Genomic DNA, 18,405 nt, shown 5'->3' with positions numbered 1-18,405 from the left:
TAAAGTAAAATATTTGTCTAGTGATATAGAACACAAAGCTGGGAAGCTAGGGAGAGAACTGGGTTATGGATAGATAACTTTGTAAGCTATGTCAGAGTTCTGATTTTTCCTGGCAGTGGGAATGACGGGAGGCCTTTAAGCAGAGGGTTGGCATATTCTATGCTCTCTGGGCAATAGTAAAGATAATGAATTGAAAGAGGTGAGTCTTGAGCCATGGAGTCCTTTTGTAGGACCAGTGTAATAGCCCAAGTGAAGGATGACAAAGTGTTAAACTAAGCCAGTGGTGCCAGGGATGGAGAACAGGATCCAAAGACATGGAATAGAATGGACAGAACTCAGGGACTGGATGATGAGTTCCTAAGAGAAAGAGAAGAATCAAGAGGGGATTGGAAAATTGCTTAGGAGATTATTTACAGAAAGTGATTACAGAAAAAGGAGTAAGTTGGAGCATAAAGGAGAGGCAGGTAAACGAGTACCACTTCAGACAGGCTGAAGTTGAGATGTCTCTGAGACATCCAAGGTTAGATCTCTAATATCCATTTGGTGCTAAGAGAAATATCTGAGGCAGAGATACCTGCTCTATGTACAAAGATGTAACTAAGGAGACAAAACAGGATGTACACATGGAAACAATTAATGAACAAAGAAGTGTGGAATGTTTTTTATGCTGAATTGCCTTAAATGGGATAATCATGGGTTCAGAGTTCACAGAGCAGGGAGAAGTGTGTCAGCTGACAGAGTAGGGAAGGGAGCTTGGAACTGAGGGTTGAATAGAATTCAGACAAGTATAGGAAGGGCATTCTATTGGTCAGAACCTGCACCAACCAAGTGAGAAAGTAGAGGGGGAAGCTTAGAGAAAGCTTAGGTGAAAGGCAATAGGAGTCAGGAGTCAAAATGAAGGGCAGGGCAGATTCCTAGGGGTTCTGAGAGTCAGGAAGAAGAATGAGGTCTTATCACCATAAAACTGTTACATGTTTTTGGAGAGAAGATGTCATGATAGAAATACTTAACCACCCAATCTAAATAGTTTATATGTGGTTGTTAAGTCATCTCATGTGTATTTATATCTGTGCCCAATACAAAGTTATCTCTTGAATAAAGTCCTTAGATCACCTACATTTATACAGTGGATTCTTCAAAAGAAAACTTCACAAAAGATATATCAAGGTGAAGAAGCAGAATAATAGTGAAATCTCACAATGCCATGTATCATTATAATAAATTACTCTGCTAGCTAATATTTCCATGTTCTGCAGATGGCTCATGAAATTAGTGCTGTGTTAAGCAGCCTATAATCTGTCTTCTTTCTGTCTGGAGAGATCCCATGGAATATATGCTGTCCTTTATCCTCAACCACCTGGGTCACTGTCTATGGTGACTCTGAAATACTTATGAGCTACCCAAAATCTTGCATTAAGATTGAAAGACAGGAACAGGAATTCTTTTTTTTCCTAACAATTAGGTCAAAAATCTGACAAAGGATTTTCATGTTATTCCTGCAAAGAATTAGCTTAGGAGTCATAGTTTGAAAAATAGGGACCCAACTTCTTCTACTCTGAGTTTATGTGATTTTAGCAGACTGATACAAGACCTCCACCTACAACTTTATGTGATAAAGTACTACTATGGTAGCCTCCACAATTCCCACACAGTAGTGTGTGACTAGGGGTTATCACTGTGATTGATTGCTTCAGGCATGGATACGTAACACTGACGGACACTGCAGGATATTTACACAGCCCACTTCCTCTTCCTTGCTAAATGAACTCTGATTTTGTTTTGTTATTTGGTGACCTGAGAGATACCCATAGGCTTACACCTGGCCCCAAGGGATAAATGTTAATAAGCTTAAAATAACCAAGACAAGGTTATTGAGAAGGATTAGGTAAAGAGTAAGCATGTGATGTAGCTGACTTTAAGAGACACAAAAAGTGGTCTGTTCATTTGCTTGCGTATGTGTGTGCAAATAAAATCTCCATTCTTAAAAGAAGACACAAAGCAGGGACTTATTTTTCCCTATCTTTGGACATTGTCATAAGAAGATGTGATGCTGGGAACCATTTTAACCATCTGAAACCATAAGGCAAAAGTAAAGCAAGCCATAGAGAAGCCTCCCACACGCTCTAATGTGACTCATCCCTGAGTTAACTAACTCTGGAACTGCTTCTAGCTCCACCTTCTTGCTAGGTGAGATAGGCAATCCCCTTTTTACCCAGTTTTGCATTATGTGTGGCCAAAACCAGCCTAAACTGATTCAGGCTCAAACCTTGGAAAGTAGAAGTTCTCCTTCTACTGATGTGATGAGTCTGAGATGATATGACTCTGGAGCTCTCACCAGCCTCTGTGAAGGAGGCACAATCAGAAAATAAAACTGACATATACACAATGGAATTCTATGCAGCAGAGAGAAAGAAGGAGCTACTACCCTTTGCAACAACATGGATGGAACTGGAAAGCATTATGCTGAGTGAAATAAGCCAGGGGTTGAAAGACAAATACCACATGATCTCACCTTTAATAGGAAGCTAAACAACAAAACAAACAAGCAAGCAAAATAAAAACAAAGACACTGAAATAGAGAACAGGGGGACAGCGGCCAGGGGGGAGAGGGGAGGGAATTTAAGGGGAAAAATGGGAGGGATTTGGAGGAACAAGTATAAAGGACACAGGGACAATATCTAAGGGGGGTAGAAATGGGAGGGAGGTGGGGTGCATGGGGGAGGGGTGGGCTGGAATGGGAGAAATAAACAGAAAACTGTACTTGAAAATAACTAAATAAAAAAAGTGATTAATTAAAAAAAAAAGAAAAGAAAACTGACAGAGAGGAAAGCATGGCCTAGAGAGGGAGAAACAAAGTCCCCCATATTATTTAAGCACCTAGATTAAGTTTTCCATGAAGTTACCCCCAGTTTTTCAGTTACAGGAACCAAAACATTCCCTTTTTTGCCTCTTTGAGTGGTCTTTCTTCAACTTGCAATTTTAAAAAACCAACACATCCACAGGCAAGCAGAGAAATAGACAAACTGGGTAAAATAACATGTGGGTACTCCCAGTAGAGTGTCTAGTACATAGTAAGGACTCCATAAATACTGGTGGAACATAAACCTAAGCTTTCTGCACCTCCTCTAGCTTCAGTCAAATCGTCATCACCAAGAATAGCATCGAATGCCAATATGCTCCAACTCCTTTCACCTTCCAATCTTGAATGTTCTACAACTTGAAATAAAACCTGTCTAAGCACCTGTAGCAGTCTCCTAAGCAAATTAAAAGAGAAAAGAAAGAATACGTCCTTTCCTTCTTTTCCTTCCTATTTTAAAGAAAGTTTTTTGTGGGTTTTTTTTTTTTACATATTGGGTCACTTTTATATAAAGTATCCCTAGCTGTTCCACCCCAACTTCTGCCAAATGGCTGGGAATGATTCCCAGCATTGTATCAGTCATGACCACACTTATAGATCATGTCTGGCTCAGTCCCTGTTGGAGCACATTGGGATTATATGCTGCTTTTCTGCCCTAAAAGAGCTGAAGTCCTGGAGACTAGTAACGACCTTCTTCATGGAACACCCAATTCCTAATGCTACACACTGACAGCACCTATTGATGTTTGCTGATTGAATAGGTGAATGAATTCAGCCTCAAAGTCTCCCCTAATTTAGAGGAGAAAGCAGGGGTCTTCTTTTAAGATGTGCCATGGCAGGAAGTCCAAATGTAGCAGATGATTTATCTATCAGGAGCAATTCTTAGCTGCAAGCAACAGAAGCTAACTCTAGCTGGTTCGTTAGAAAAGTAGTTTAAAAGATATTGGGCAACACATAAGTTGCCAGGAAAGCTAGAGAACAGCCACAAGGCCTACCTTCTTTAAAAAAAAGCCCCATTTCATTTCATATCATCTCTACACTGAGCACTGGAGAAAAGCTGTCATGGCCACCAGGCCACCAAAGATGCAGGCTCCATTCCAGCATGTTTTCTCATGCTCTTCACGTCTGAATTGCAGACTCACACATGCATCTTATTGGCAGAGTCTGAGTCCATACTGCATCCTTGCTGCAAAAGGACTCAGAATTTGAGTCTACTTCTGTACTGGGAGGTACGGATTCATTATGAGAGGCTTCCCTAAGTATAGAAAGGCCACCCAAAAGATGCTGAATAGTCATGACCATGACACATGTTCAGCATTTGGAACTTAGAATTTCAGGCACAAAGTCACATGCATAAGTCCCATGTTGTCTAGCCCGATCCCCCAAGTGGACAGCACCTGGCTCCAGATCCGGGAGCTGACTCTTCAGCCTCTTCTCCTCAGTCTGCTCTCTGACATTGGCCCTCCAGGCAGACCTTGGGGCAGGAAGGACACTAGAGGGGATGTGAGAAAGTGTGTAGGTTTGGTTTAAGAAACATCTGAAATGACTGGCTGAACGCGAAATGCTAAGGAATTACCTCACATCTTTGTGAAGTAGGTAGTAGTTTTCCTCATTCCACATCAAGGCAATGAACAGCACAGAAGTGTCTTCCTGTGGGATGTCCCCACAACACCTTCCCAACTCCATGCCTCCCACCCTCTCTGACAGGCCCCCTTGTGCCCTGACAACATTTTAAAATTCTCTGACACTTGCGTATTTAAAACGTTTTATCTAAAATACAAAGCATTTTTATTTCTGTATCAGTTTCTCAATTTCCCAAGCTTTGATTTGGGTAGATTTTCCAAAACTACTTCTTGAACAAAACAACATAGACTTTACAAAAGCTTAAATCATCTACACCCCCTGCCTTCACTGACCTCAAATCCTATGTATCACAATTGCTGGGAAAGACTTACTTCTTTCTTTCTGTGAAATAACTCAGACAAATAATTACAGCATGCCACATAATACATATGATGCTCTTTAACCAGCATAACAACATTTACCCTCACAGGCACACGTGTTCTGTAATTACTGCTTATGTGAAAATAAACCCCAGCTGAATGCTATGAGAAAAAGCACTTCAAAATAGAACTTCTAACTTGCCAACATGGTGGAGATGTTTACCAATATGTACATGCCATTTATGTGTACTGTACACCAAAAAAGAACTAACAGTTCACAAATTGCTCCAAGAATAAATCCTACTGACAAGGCAACAAAATGGAATTGAAAAGTGCTGTCAACTCAGTGATCCGTCTGCAAATTATCCATGATAATCAGTAATTTCTGATTTCATAATTTCTAACAGCACCCACTCTAGTGAGTGCTAAATGTGTGCTTTTGTTATCCCTGAGTGAGGGTATCATTCAGTATTGCTGCCTTATGTCTTCAAATGGAAGGCAGCTGTGTTCGTGGCAAAACGCAGTGTGAATCCTGGCTCTGTCTCTTGCTATATGTTAGACTTTGGGTACATTATTTTATTCCCTTAACTCTGTTTTCCTATCTTAGCACTGATATACTTCAGGATGTTTTGAGAGGGCCAAATTGAAGGCATTCACAAGCGGGAAATTTCAGACATGTTAGTATAGATTACATATACTCACAGTATAAATTTCCACTTGAATTCAGTGCTAGGAATAAATATTACTTGCCAGATACAACGATATACTTCCTTTAAATTGGACCAATATTCTTTGTAATAGACCAGGAGAAGATCAGATAAAGATTGCAAACTAAGGACAGTCACCTACAAAGGAGTGCCCATCAGACTGTCAGCGAATTTCTGAAAAGAGAACGTACAGGAAAGAAGGGGCTAGAAAGACGTATTCCAAGTCATGAAATCCAAAGACCTACATCCAAGATTGCTCTATCCAGCAAATCTTTCATTTAGAATGGAAGGGCAGATAAAGTGCTTCTCAGATAAGGTCAAATTCAAGGAGTTCGTCATCACCAAGCCCTTATTATATGAAATGTTAAAGGGAGTTACCTAAGAAAAAGAAGATTAAAAAAGATGAACAGTGAAAGGACAGCAAACTCACAGGTATTAACAACCACCTAAAACAAAAGCAAATTAACAGGACAGCTAGATCAGGAGCAGAACCATAGAAATGAAGATCACATGGAGGGTTAGCAACAGGGGAGTGGGAGAAGAAGAAGGGGGAAAAGGTACAGAAAATAAGTAGCATAGACAGTAGATAGAAAATAGGTAGGGGGAGGGTAAGAATAGTAGGGGAAATACAGAATCTAAAGAACTTGAGACACGTGTTCATGAACTAAAGGGGGGAAATGGTGGGGGAGGGGTGTGCAGGGTGGAGGGAAACGGAGGGTGGGAAATAGAACAAATGTAAAGGCATAATCAATAAAATAAAAAAGTATTTTTAAAAAAGACTGCAAACTAAAAACATACTAAAAATAAAACATGCTAAAACCTCTTTCCCAACTGAAATTCCTATAAATGACAAGAAAAAGATTTTAATTGAAATAAAATTAAGGAATAAAACTTAGAGCCATCAATAGATCAGAAATTACAGAAATTCCTGAAAAATTAAAGGCAGATTAATTTATAATAAATGGGGGGAAATAATAACCAAAATAGATATAAGAGAACTGGTAAAGGGGGTGCAAATATCTGTGGAGTCCAACAGTGAAAAGAACAAGGGAGGATTTGGGTTCCACAGAAAGGGTGATTGGTTGAAGTAGAGTAATCCAGAAAATTTGAACCCTTTTTTCCTCTTCTTCTTGTCCCATGCCGGTAGAGGTTTCTGTCCCAAGACAGGAGCAGTCCACAGTCATAAAGATGTCATTCCTGGTTCTTGCCACGGTTCTCGGCACTTGGAACAGTACTTACTGCCACGCAGAAGGAAGGGGAAGCTTCCTTCGCCCACAAGGCTTCAGGCCACATCTTTGCCTGGAGTCCTGGCACAGGCCAGTAGTCAGATCCAGCAGAGGCAGATGAACAGAGGAGCTCAGGTTCCAGAAGAGCATGCAACCCCAGCAAATATTTAAGGAACAGTAATCTTCTGAATTAAAGGCACCAGAGGCATCATATGGATAAACTAGCATCCAAAGGAACAAAGGTAATGAAATAAACAAATGAGACTTTAAAAAATGTATTCATAGTACATGCAGTTAACATCCTCAGAGAAATATGAAAGGATAATGGCTTCTCCTAACTTATAAAACAAGTCATTATAAACAACAACTAGGAACTTTGGAAAGAAACATTGTGGTTATTGAAAAAATTTAACCAAATAAATGTGCTGAAAACAGAAAATACATCATTGAAGAATAATCACTTTGTTAGAAGATATAATTAAGGGACTCGCCTAGAACAAAGCTCAAAAAGGACAACTAAATAATTAATATTTTTTTTAATTGTAACATTTCCAACATCCACCTGATGGGAATTCCAAAAAGAGAGAACAGAGGGAAGAAATACTCACAGATTAACAGAAAGAAAAGATTTCCAGAAAAGATTTTTTAAATCCTTTTAGTAAAAAGGTTCAACAAATGTCCAGCAAGATGAAAGAAAATAGACCAACATCTAGACACACCAACTTGAAATTCTGTGGCTGGGGGGAGAGGATTATTTACAAAGAACTTAGAATTCGATTGTTGTTAGAAAATAACAAATGCAGGTAGCATTTTTAATTTTGTGTGGTAAAATAGTTATGATTTTGAAATTCTATATTCAGTCTCACTGTCATTAAGAAATAAAGATATTGCAACCCTGCTGGTGTGGCTCAGGGGACTGAGAGCCACTCCAGTTCGATTCCCAGTTGGGGCACATGCCTGGGTTGTAGGCCAGGTCCTCAGTTTCAGGCACATGAGAGGCAACCACACATTGATGTTTCTCTCCTGCCCTTCCCCTCTCTCTAAAAAAATTAAATAAATAAAATCTTTTTCAAAAAAAGAAGGAAAAGATATTGCAGATATATAAGGATATAGGAAGTTTTCCACCCACACTTTCCTATCTGAAAGAATATAAGAAAATCAGTCCTAAGCAAAAACAAACCAACCATCCTAACCCAAGAGAAAAATGTAATACATTCAAAAATGGTGAAGAGCTGAAAATCATAACTGTTAAGTGGCAATTCCAAATGATCTTGACGTAGATCAGAAGAGATCTGAAGAAAGTGAAATCGTGGCAGGAATATTTAGGACAGAGGGGAGAAAGTAAATATAGGCTTTTGTTCTTTTTTGGAGTTTATTTATATATATATTTTATTAATTATTCTATTACAGTTGTCCCATTTCCCCCCCTTCACTCCCCTCTGCCCAGCACACCCCCTTCCACCCACATTCCCCACCTTTAGTTCATGTCCATGTGTCATACTTACAATTTCTTTATCTTCTACATTTCCCATACTATTCTTGCGCCCCCATCTATTTTCTACCTGCCATCTATGCTACTTATTCTCTGTACCTTTTCCCCCTCTCTCCGCCTCCCACTCCCCTGTTGCTAACCCTCCATGTGATATCCATTTATGTTGCTCCACTTCTGTTTTAGCTGTCCACTTAGTTTGTTTTTGTTTTAGGTGTGGTTGTTAATAATTGTGAGTTTGCTGTCCTTTCACTGTTCATATTTTTCACCTTTTTATAGGTAAGTTCCTTTAACATTTCATATAATGAGGGCTTGGTGATGATGAACTCCTTGAATTTGATCTTATCTGAGAAGGACTTTATCTGCCCTTCCATTCTAAATGAAAGCTTTGCTGGATAAATCAATCTTGGATGTAGGTCCTTGGCTTTCACGACTTGGAATACTTCTTTCCAGCCTCTTCTTGCCGGCAAGGTCTGTTTTCAGAAATCAGCTGACAGTCTGATGGGAACTCCTTTGTAGGTGACTGTCTCCTTTTCTCTTGCTGCTTCTAGAATTCTCTCCTTAATTTTAATCTTTTTAATATGTTTTATTGATTATTCCATTACAGTTGTCCCATTTCCCTGCCTTCATTCCCCTCACCCTGCACACCTCCTCCCCCCAATCTCCCTTTAGTTCATGTCCATGTGTCACAAGTTCTTTAGATTATATATTTCCCATATTCCTGCCCTCCCCCCATCTATTTTCTACCTACCATCTATGCTACTTATTCTCTCTACCTTCTCCCCCTTCTCCTGTTCCCACTCCCTTGTTGCTTACCCGCCATGTGATCTCCATTTCTATGGTTCTGCTCCTGATCTAGCTGTCCTCTTAATTTGCTTTTGTTTTAGGTATGATTGTTAATAACTGTCAGTTTGCTGTCCTTTCACTGTTCATATTTTTTATTTTCTTTTGCTTAGATAAGTCCCTTTAATATTTCATATAATTAGGGCTTGGTGATGATGAACTCCTTGAATTTGATCTTATCTGAGAAGCACTTTATCTGCCCTTCCATTCTAAATGAAAGCTTTGCTGGATAGAGCAATCTTGAGTGTAGGTCTTTGGATTTCATGACTTGGAACACTTCTTCCCAGCCCCTTCTTGCCTGTAAGGTCTCTTTTGAGAAATCAGCTTGCAGTCTGATGGGAGCTGCTTTGTTGGTGACTGTCCCCTTATCTCTTGCTGCTTCTAGAATTCTCTCCTTCATTTTAATTTTGGGTAATGTAATGATGATGTGCCCTGGTGTGTTTCTTCTTGGGTCCAACTTCTTTGGGACTCTCTGAGCTTCCTGGACTTTCTGCAAGTCTATTGCCTTTGCCAAATTGGGGAAGTTCTCCTTTATTGTTTATTCAAATAAGTTTTCCACTCATGGCTGTTCCTCTTCCCCTTCTGGTACCCCTATAATTGAAAGATGTCCTGAAGGTTCCTAAGCCTCTCCTCATTTTTTTGAATTCTTATTTATTCATTCTGTTCTAGTTAAATGTTTCTTTCTTCTTTCTGGTCCACTTCATTAATTTTAGTCCTAGTTTTCTTTCTATCACTATTGGTTCCCTGTGCATTTTCCTTCATTTCACTTAGTGCAGCCTTCATTTTTTCATCTAATTTGAGACCAAATTACACCAATTCTGTGAGCATCCTGATCACCGGTGCTTTGAACTGTGCATCTGATAGCTTGGCTATTTCTCTGTCGCTTAGTTGTATTTGTTCTGATACTTTAACCGGCTCTTTCTTTTTGGCCATTTTTTTGTCTTGATGCACCTGTTACATAGTGAGGATCAGAGCCTTAGGTGTTCCCCAAGGTGGAGCCACCCACGTTGCTGGGTTGTGACGCTGTATGTAGGGGTGGGGTCAAAGAGGGAACAACGCTCCTTGCTGCACTCTCTGCTGAATTTCAGTTGCTTCCACCACTTTCCCCAAACAAACTGGGACCTTCTAGTGCTGATTTTCATGTGGGTAGGGCTGTGTACATCCTGGAACCCATGGGTTTCTCCAACAAACTCTCCTGTGCGGCCAGAGTCCTTCCCAGAACCTCAACCCCCACAGGTGTTTTCAATCGGTGTTTTGAGGCTTTATTTCCCCTCACTGGAGCCCTGGGTTGTGCAATCTGTCTCACTCCCCAGTTTCTCCTGGTTTATCTGCACATGAACATGGGACCACCCGGTCCACCAGCCTCCTTGCTCATCGCTCCCGTCCACAATCTGCCACCTTGCTGGGTCCACCCATTGCCACCCAGCACGGTCCACCAACCACCTCTTTTTGTTAACTTAACCACTCTCTGCTCAGCCGCCCAACTCCGCCCCTCATACCATTCTAGATGAATTTGTCTATTTTTAACTCTTTGGTCGTTGGACTTCCATACAGTTCAATTTTTCTGTAAGTACTGGTTGTTTTTCTTGTTTCTAAATATTTGTTGTCCTTATTTTGGTTGTGTGAGAAGGAACAGTGTGTCTACCTATGCCTCCATTTTGGCCAGAAGTCTGGGCTTTTGTTCTTATGTGGTTTAAGAAAAGGATATAGGTATTAACTTATTCTATATGTTGATACAAATATATCATCACAAAGATGGTGCCCAAAGCAAAGAAGGAAGCCTCTGCCCCTCCCAAAGCCGAAGCCAAAATAAAGGCTTTGAAGGCAAAGAAAGCAGTGCGAAAAGGCATCAACAGCCACACACATAAAAAGAAGATCCACGCATTATGCACTTTCTGGAGGCCTAAGACACTGTGGCTCCTAAGGCAGCCTAAATATCCTTGGAAGAGAGCCCCCAGGGGAAACAGGGTTGACCACTATGCTATCATCAATTTTCCCCTGACTACTGAGTCAGCAATGAAGAAGCTGGGTGACAACAATACACTTGTATTTATTGTGGAAGTCAAGGCCAAAGACACCAGATCAAAGAGGCTGTGAAGAAGCTCTATGACACTGATGAAGCCACAACCAACACCCTGACCAGGCCTGATGGAGAGAAAAAGTTGTATATTTGACTGACTCTAGAATATGATGCTTTGGGTGTCTCCAACAAAATTGGGATCATCTAAACTGAGTCCATCTGGCTAATTCTAAATATAAAAAATTTATTCTATTAAAAAATGCTTATGGGAAAGTGGTAATAATCTTAATAGCCAAAAGACAGATAAATACTTCACTTCCAAATCAATGGAGGTAGGGAAATGGAACCTAGAAAACTCAATCTTCACCCAAAAGTCATAAATGGGCCTTAAGGTAGAGGCCATGGGAAGGGAGAGAAAGAAACTTAAGAGAAGCAGTAATTAAGAATGACAGAAGATTCAAATATATACATAAATCACCATAAGTATAAAAGAGTTATATAGTCTATTAAAAGACAGAGACTCGTTACATTTTTTTTCTAATCCAGCCAAATGCTGTTTATAATAAAGGGACTAAAAGAGTATATCTATATCTTGGGACTGAAAATAAAAGTATGAAAAAAGAAATATGATGTAATTGTTAATAAAAATGAAGCAAGAGTAGCAATATTAATTACATACAAAAGAAACTTTAGGAGATAAAACTCCTTTCAGAATTTCCAGTCAAGATGGAGGTATAGGCAGAAATACTGTGCCTCCTCACATAACCAAAATTAAAGACAACAAAGATTTAGAAACAAAAACACAATCAGAACAGACAGTAAATTGAACTATACAGAAGTATGACAACCATTCAACCAGACCAGTAAGAGGAGTGGAGTCAGTGGCTGGCGTAGAGGGGTTGCAGCAGGAAAAGGCAGTGGCTGCCAGACTCAGGAATGCAGGTGGCACAGGTCTGACTGCGGTCACACATTTCCATGCAGATAAACCAGACAAAAACACACAGCGAGACAGACCACACAACCCAGGGCTCCAGCTGAGAAATAAAGCCTAAAGCACCAATTGAAAAGGTGCTGGAAGAGACTCCCAGCCTCACAGGAGTTTGTTGGAGAGACCCACAGGGTCCTAGAACATACACAAACCCACCCACTCAGGAACTAGCATTAGAAGGGCCCAATTTGCTTGTGGGAAGTGGCAGAGGGAACTGAAATCCAAGAGAGAGCAGAGCAAGCACCATTGTTCCTTGTGGGGGTGTTCCTTCTCTGACTCCACCCCCACATACAGCATTACAACCCAGCAACGTGGGTGGCCCCACCCTGGGGAACACCTAAGGCTCTGCCACTCATACGTAACAGGCACAACCAGACCAAAAAATTTGTTCTTCTGGCTCATACAGAAGAACAAATCAAAGCCCCAGAGCCAATACTTTTAAGTGATCAAGAGATAGCCAACCTATCAGATGCACAGTTCAAAGCACTGGTGATTAGGATGCTCACAGAACTGGTTGATATTGGTCACAAATCAGATGAAAAAATGAAGGCTACACTAAGTGAAATGAAGAAAATGCACAGGGAACCAATGGTGATGGAAAACTGGGACTCAAATCAATGCAGTGGACCAGAAGGAAGAAAGAAAATAACCAAACAGAACAGAATGAATAAATAAGAATTCAAAAAAAATGAGGAGAGGCTTAGGAACACCCAGGACATCTTTCAATGTTCCAACATCTGAATTATAGGGGTAACAGAAGAAGAAGAGAAATAGCAACAAGTAAAAATTTTATTTAAACAAATAATACAGAAGAACTTCCCCAATCTGGCAAAGGAAATACACTTCCAGGAAGTCCAGAAAGCTCAGAGAGTCCCAAAGAAGGTGGATCCAAAGAGGAACACACTAAGGCACATCATCATTATATTAGCCAAGATTAAAATTGGAGGAGAGAATTCTAGAAGCAGCAAGAGATAAGGGGACAGTCACCAACAAAGCAGCTCCCATCAGACTGCAAGCTGATTTCTCAAAAGAGACCTTACAGGCAAGAAGGGGCTGGGAAGAAGTGTTCCAAGTCATGAAATCCAAAGACCTACACTCAAGATTGCTCTATCCAGCAAAGCTTTCATTTAGAATGGAAGGGCAGATAAAGTGCTTCTCAGATAAGATCAAATTCAAGGATTTTATAATCACCAAGCGCTTATTTGAAATATTAAAGGGACTTACCTAAGAAAAAGAAGATAAAAAATATGAACAGTGAAAGGACAGCAAACTCACAGTTATTATTAGTAACCACACCTAAAACAAAAGCAAACTAAGAGGACAGTTAGATCAGGAGCAGAACCACAGAAATGAAGATCACATGGAGGGTTAGCAACAGGGGAGTGGGAGGAGGAGAAGGTGGGAGAAGGTAGAGAGAATAAGTAGCATAGATGGTGGGGAGAAAATAGACAAGGGAAGGGCAAGAGTAGTATGGGAAATGTAGAATCTAAAGAGCTTATGACACATGGACATGAACTAAAGGGGGGAATGTGGGTGAGAGGGGGTGTGCAGGGTGGAGGGGAATGAAGGCGGGGAAAGGGGACAACTGTAGTAGCATAATCAATAAAATACATTATAAAAAACTTTCAAGAGAGAAGACATGGGGGAGGATGATTTTATTTTTCTTCAATAAACATCTACTGCATACCTACTATGTGCAGGCATTTTCTGGGTTTGGGGGATATAGCAGTGAGCAAGACAGACAAGACCCATCTTTGTGGAATCTAGTGGGAATCAGACATTCATTCAGTCCTACCCTTTAACATTTGGGAGACTCGGGGAAAAATACAAATGCAAAGCCCGCATCCTGTACGTCTAAATAGTTAAAAGTAATGATTCAAACAAATTATAGCAACTGACAAATTATTAAATAAAATATCTTCTATACCTCTACCCTGACAAATATTTCTTTATAACAACTTGGAAGGCTAGATTCAAATTTGGAATTCTTGGATTTTTCGGGTAGTAGAAATCCAGCCCTTAGCTCATATCCCCCAAGGATTGATGGTGCCATTTACTGAGACAGAGGAGCCAGGAAAAAGAGCAGATCTGAGGGGAGAAATCAAGGGTTCTGATTAGGTAAAAAAAAAAAAAATAGCAGACTTCTGCTTTGCTTAGGATATAGAAAACTGCAAAGAACACCACTCCTTCTCAAACAATGAGGGGAGAAAAAAACAGGGAATCTATAAAATCATAACTTTCTTGATTCATCACAAGCTGAGAACACAGGAAACCAAGTAAACCAAAATGATAATAAGGGACAAGATCCTCCAAAGAAAGACAGACATGAACTGCCTCACCTCTGGCAAAGCAAAGGAGGAAGATTTGCCATGATGCAAACAGGTAAGAAAACTCTGCTCAACTTTTAATGAATTCTTAAAGGGCAAGAATAGGCTAGTATGGCAGTTTGTGGCAGGAGCCCAAGACACAAGGGAGTTTGCACTCACCCCAAGTTCTTTTCCATGAGCCTGTACTGGGGTTTCACAAGAAAGATCAGGGGCAGAATAGGAGATCAGAGAGCCCTCCTGAAGGTGCAGAACATGAGCAGCAGGTGCAGAGAGGTACAAAGTCTTAACCATTCATCCACAAACTCATGCACCTGCACCGAGACAAGTCACAGGCAAATTGCTGACAATTACAAGATAAAGAGAACATCTTGAAGTCAGCCAGAGAAAAGAAACAACACTCACAGAGAAACAAAGATTAAAATAACAGCCAACTTCTCATCAGAAACAATGCAAGGCAAAGGGCAGTAAGGTGACTTTTTTAAGGAACTAAAGGAAAATGTATTACCCCAGAATTCTATACACAGCAAGAATTCTTTGAAAAAGAAATATGAGTAAGGATGATATTTTTGTGTGAAAAAACATAATGCCAGAAATTTGTTTTAAAACACTCAAAAATATTAGAGGTAAATGGAAATAAAGGCAAAATATTAGTAATTGTTGAAGTGAGGTGATGGGTACATGGGAATTCATTATAAGGTTTCTTCTACACAAGTATGTAAAATTCTATGTTAAAAAAATTTTAATAGTTAAAGTAGAGGAGAAAAGAGTAAACAGATATATTATACAAAATTGAGAACACAGAGAAAATACTACTAACAAATTGAAATATATGTTTCAAGGCTTTCAAAGATACAGATAAATTTATTTATTTTCCAAAATTGAGAATAGACAGGTTTGTACCATACAGTTATCTAATATTTTCATTTAGTAACATAACATGTTTATTATCACCATCTTTAAAAAATTCTAGAACAGTTTTCTTTTTTAATATATTTTATTGATTATGCAATTACATTTGTCCCATTTTTTTCTACCCTTTATTCCCCTCCACCCTGTACCCCCCTTTCCACCATTTCCCCACTTTAGTTTATGTCCATGGGTCATACATATAAGTTCTTTGGCTTCTCCATTTCCCATACTATTCTTAACTTCCCCCTATCTAATTTGTATCTACCATTTATGCTTCTTATTCCATGTACCTTTTACCCCATTCTCTTCCCTCTACCTCCCCACTAAAAACCTTCCATGTGATCTCCAATTCTGCAATTGTTTCTGTTGCAGTTGTTTGCTTGGCTCATTTTTATTTTTATTTTTGTTTTTTCAGGTTTGGCTGTAGATAGTTGTGACTTTGTTGTCATTTTACCACCCATATTTTTGATCATCTTCTTTTTCTTAGATAAGTTCCTTTAACATTTCATATAATAGGGGCTTGGTGATGATGAACTTCTTTAACTTGACCTTATCTGGGAAGCACTTTATCTGCCCTTCCATTCTAAATGATAGCCTTGCTGAATAAAGTAATCTTGGATGTAGGTCCTTGCCTTTCATGACTTTGAATACTTCTTTCCAGCCCCTTCTTGCCTGTAAGGTCTCTTTTGAGAAATCAGCTGATGGTCTCACGGAAACTCCTTTGTAGGTAATGGTCTCCTTTTCTCTTGCTGCTTTTAAGATTTTCTCCTTATCTTTGATGATGGGTAGTGTAATTATGATGAGCATTGGTGTGTGCTTCCCTGGGTCCACCTTCTTTGGGACTCTCTGAGCTTCCTGAACTTCCTGGCAGTATCTTTCTTTTTCCAGATTAGAAAAGTCCTCCTTCATTAAGTTTTTAAGTCTTTTTAAAAAAAATTATCTTTAGAAGGGAAGGTAAGGAGAGAAATATCAATGTATCAATGTATGGTTGCTTCTGGTGCATCCCCTCCTGGGAACTGGCCCCTGCTGGGAACTGGCCCGCAACCCAGGCATGTGCCCTGATGGAGAATCAAACCACGATCTTTTAGTTCACAGGCCCGTGCTCAATCCACTGAGCTACACAAGCCAGGGTCAAATTAGTTTTCAATTTGTTGCTCTTCCTTTTCTCTTTTTGGAACCCCTATGATTCGGATGTTGGAATGTTTAAAGTTGTCCTGGAGTTTCCTAAGCCTCTCCTCATTTTTTTAAATTATTGTTACTTCATTATGTTCTGACTGAATGTTTATTTCTTTCTTCTGCTCCAAACCATTGATCTGAGATCTGATTTCCTTCCCTTCACTGTTGGTTCCCTATATATTTTCCTTTATTTCACTTTGCATAGCTTTCACTTTTTCCTCTATTTTGTAGCCATACACAACCATTTCTGTAAGCATCCTGATTACCAGTGTTTTGAACTCTGAATCTGATAGTTTGTCTATCTCTTCCTCACTTACTTGTACTTTTTCTGAAGCTTTGATCTGTTCTTTCACTTGGACCACATTTTTTTTTGTTTTGGCACACTAATCTGGATGAAGATTTGTTCTTTAACTCCTTCATTGTTGGACTTGCATACAGTTCTATTTTCTGGCAGTTCTGGTTACTTTTTGTGTTTAAATTTGTTGTTGTCCTTCATTTGGTTGTGCGAGGAGGCAAAGTATATCTACATACACCTTCATCTTTGCTGGAAGTTCTCTATCTTTTGTTTCTGACTGGGCCTTTTTATGCTCCTGAGGTCCTCACTAATTTCCTTGAGCATCCTTATAAACAGGATGTTTTGAACTCTTCATCTGATATATTGCTTATCTCCATTTCATTTAGCTCCTTCTCTGAAGTTTCGATCTGTTCTTTCATTTGGCCCATGTTTCTTTGTCTCCTTGTTTTGGTAGCCTCCCTATGTTTGCTTATACATATTAGGTAGAGCTGCTTTGGCTCCATTTCTTGGTAATATGGCCTAATATAGTAGGTGTCCTATAGGGTCCAGAGGCACAGCCTCCCCTATCGCCCAAGTTGGAACTCAAGGTGCACCCTTTGTGTGGGCTGAGTACACCCTTGTCTTATAGTTGAGCGTTGGTTGCTTTTGGCAGATCAATAGGAGGGAATTACCCAGGCCATCCACTTGCAAGCACCAGCTATGACCACTTACTACCAACCTCCACTGTCCTTGGAGGATAAGCTGTGCAGGGACAGGGTAGCGGTGCTCTGATGTGGTCTGTAGCTGTCAACTGAGTGTGCTGGCCCTAGGGTTTCCCAGGTGGTGCAGGGCAAGGTCAGCCCCAACCTGTGTTTTGCCTGGGACACCCTGCCTCAGCTGTAAAGCAGTCTGAGATGGCTACTATTTATGCTTGGCTTGGAGATTCCCAGAGGAAGCCAAGCTGTAACTCTAATCTGGCTGCTGCTAGGCCTCACTGAAGCCAACTATTGCTTGTTTGATAGGGTTGAAGAGCCAAGACCAGCAATTCTTGTAGGAAAGCAGTTTGGGTGGACCTATAAATTGGATGGGGCAGAGCCTTTGGGGATCTCCAAATGGGTCCAACAATGTTAGCCAGGTTGATGGAGTCTCAGATACAGCACCAGCTTGCTGGTTCTGTTGGGGGGGGGTGCCAAAGGGACAATGACCTCTGCTCACCTTGATGCTGGACACTTTAGTTTTTCCTTGTATGCCACCAGTGCCTTTTCAGCCTGCTACACCAGTGTTGGATCTCAGAGGGAGTAAGTCTGAGTAGGTGAGTCTGTGTGTAGGTAATTTAAGAGGAACTGCTTGGGGTTCCAGGAGTTTCTTCCCCCAACTCTATTTGTTTGTGCAGACACAGCTTGTGGGAACTTATCTTCCTGGCACTGAAATCCTGGACTGGGGGCCTGGTATGGGTCTAGGACTCCCCACTCCCCAGCTATCTCTCCCAAGTTATCCACCTGGGTATGGGGGCAGCCCATTTCAAGGGCGCGGAAATCCACACCCTTCTGACCAGTCTGTATGAATAAGGTTTCTTCAATTCCATAGTTGTCAGACTTCCATTCAGCTCATTTTCTAATGTTCCTGAGTGATGGTTGTTCTATATT

General features: G+C 40.3%; 1 pseudogene; it reads left to right on the top strand.

The window, feature by feature from the left end:
• The first annotated feature begins 10,820 nt into the window (after positions 1–10,820).
• On the top strand, positions 10,821–11,293 carry LOC119053415 (60S ribosomal protein L23a-like; annotated as a pseudogene).
• The last annotated feature ends 7,112 nt before the right edge of the window (positions 11,294–18,405 follow it).

Source organism: Artibeus jamaicensis, unplaced genomic scaffold (genome assembly GCF_021234435.1).
Source record: "Artibeus jamaicensis isolate MK-2021 breed Jamaican fruit bat unplaced genomic scaffold, CSHL_Jam_final scaffold_916, whole genome shotgun sequence".
Taxonomy (NCBI): domain Eukaryota; kingdom Metazoa; phylum Chordata; class Mammalia; order Chiroptera; family Phyllostomidae; genus Artibeus; species Artibeus jamaicensis.
Note: the sequence above shows the minus strand (reverse complement) of the source record. Positions and strands in the feature narration are given on the sequence as shown.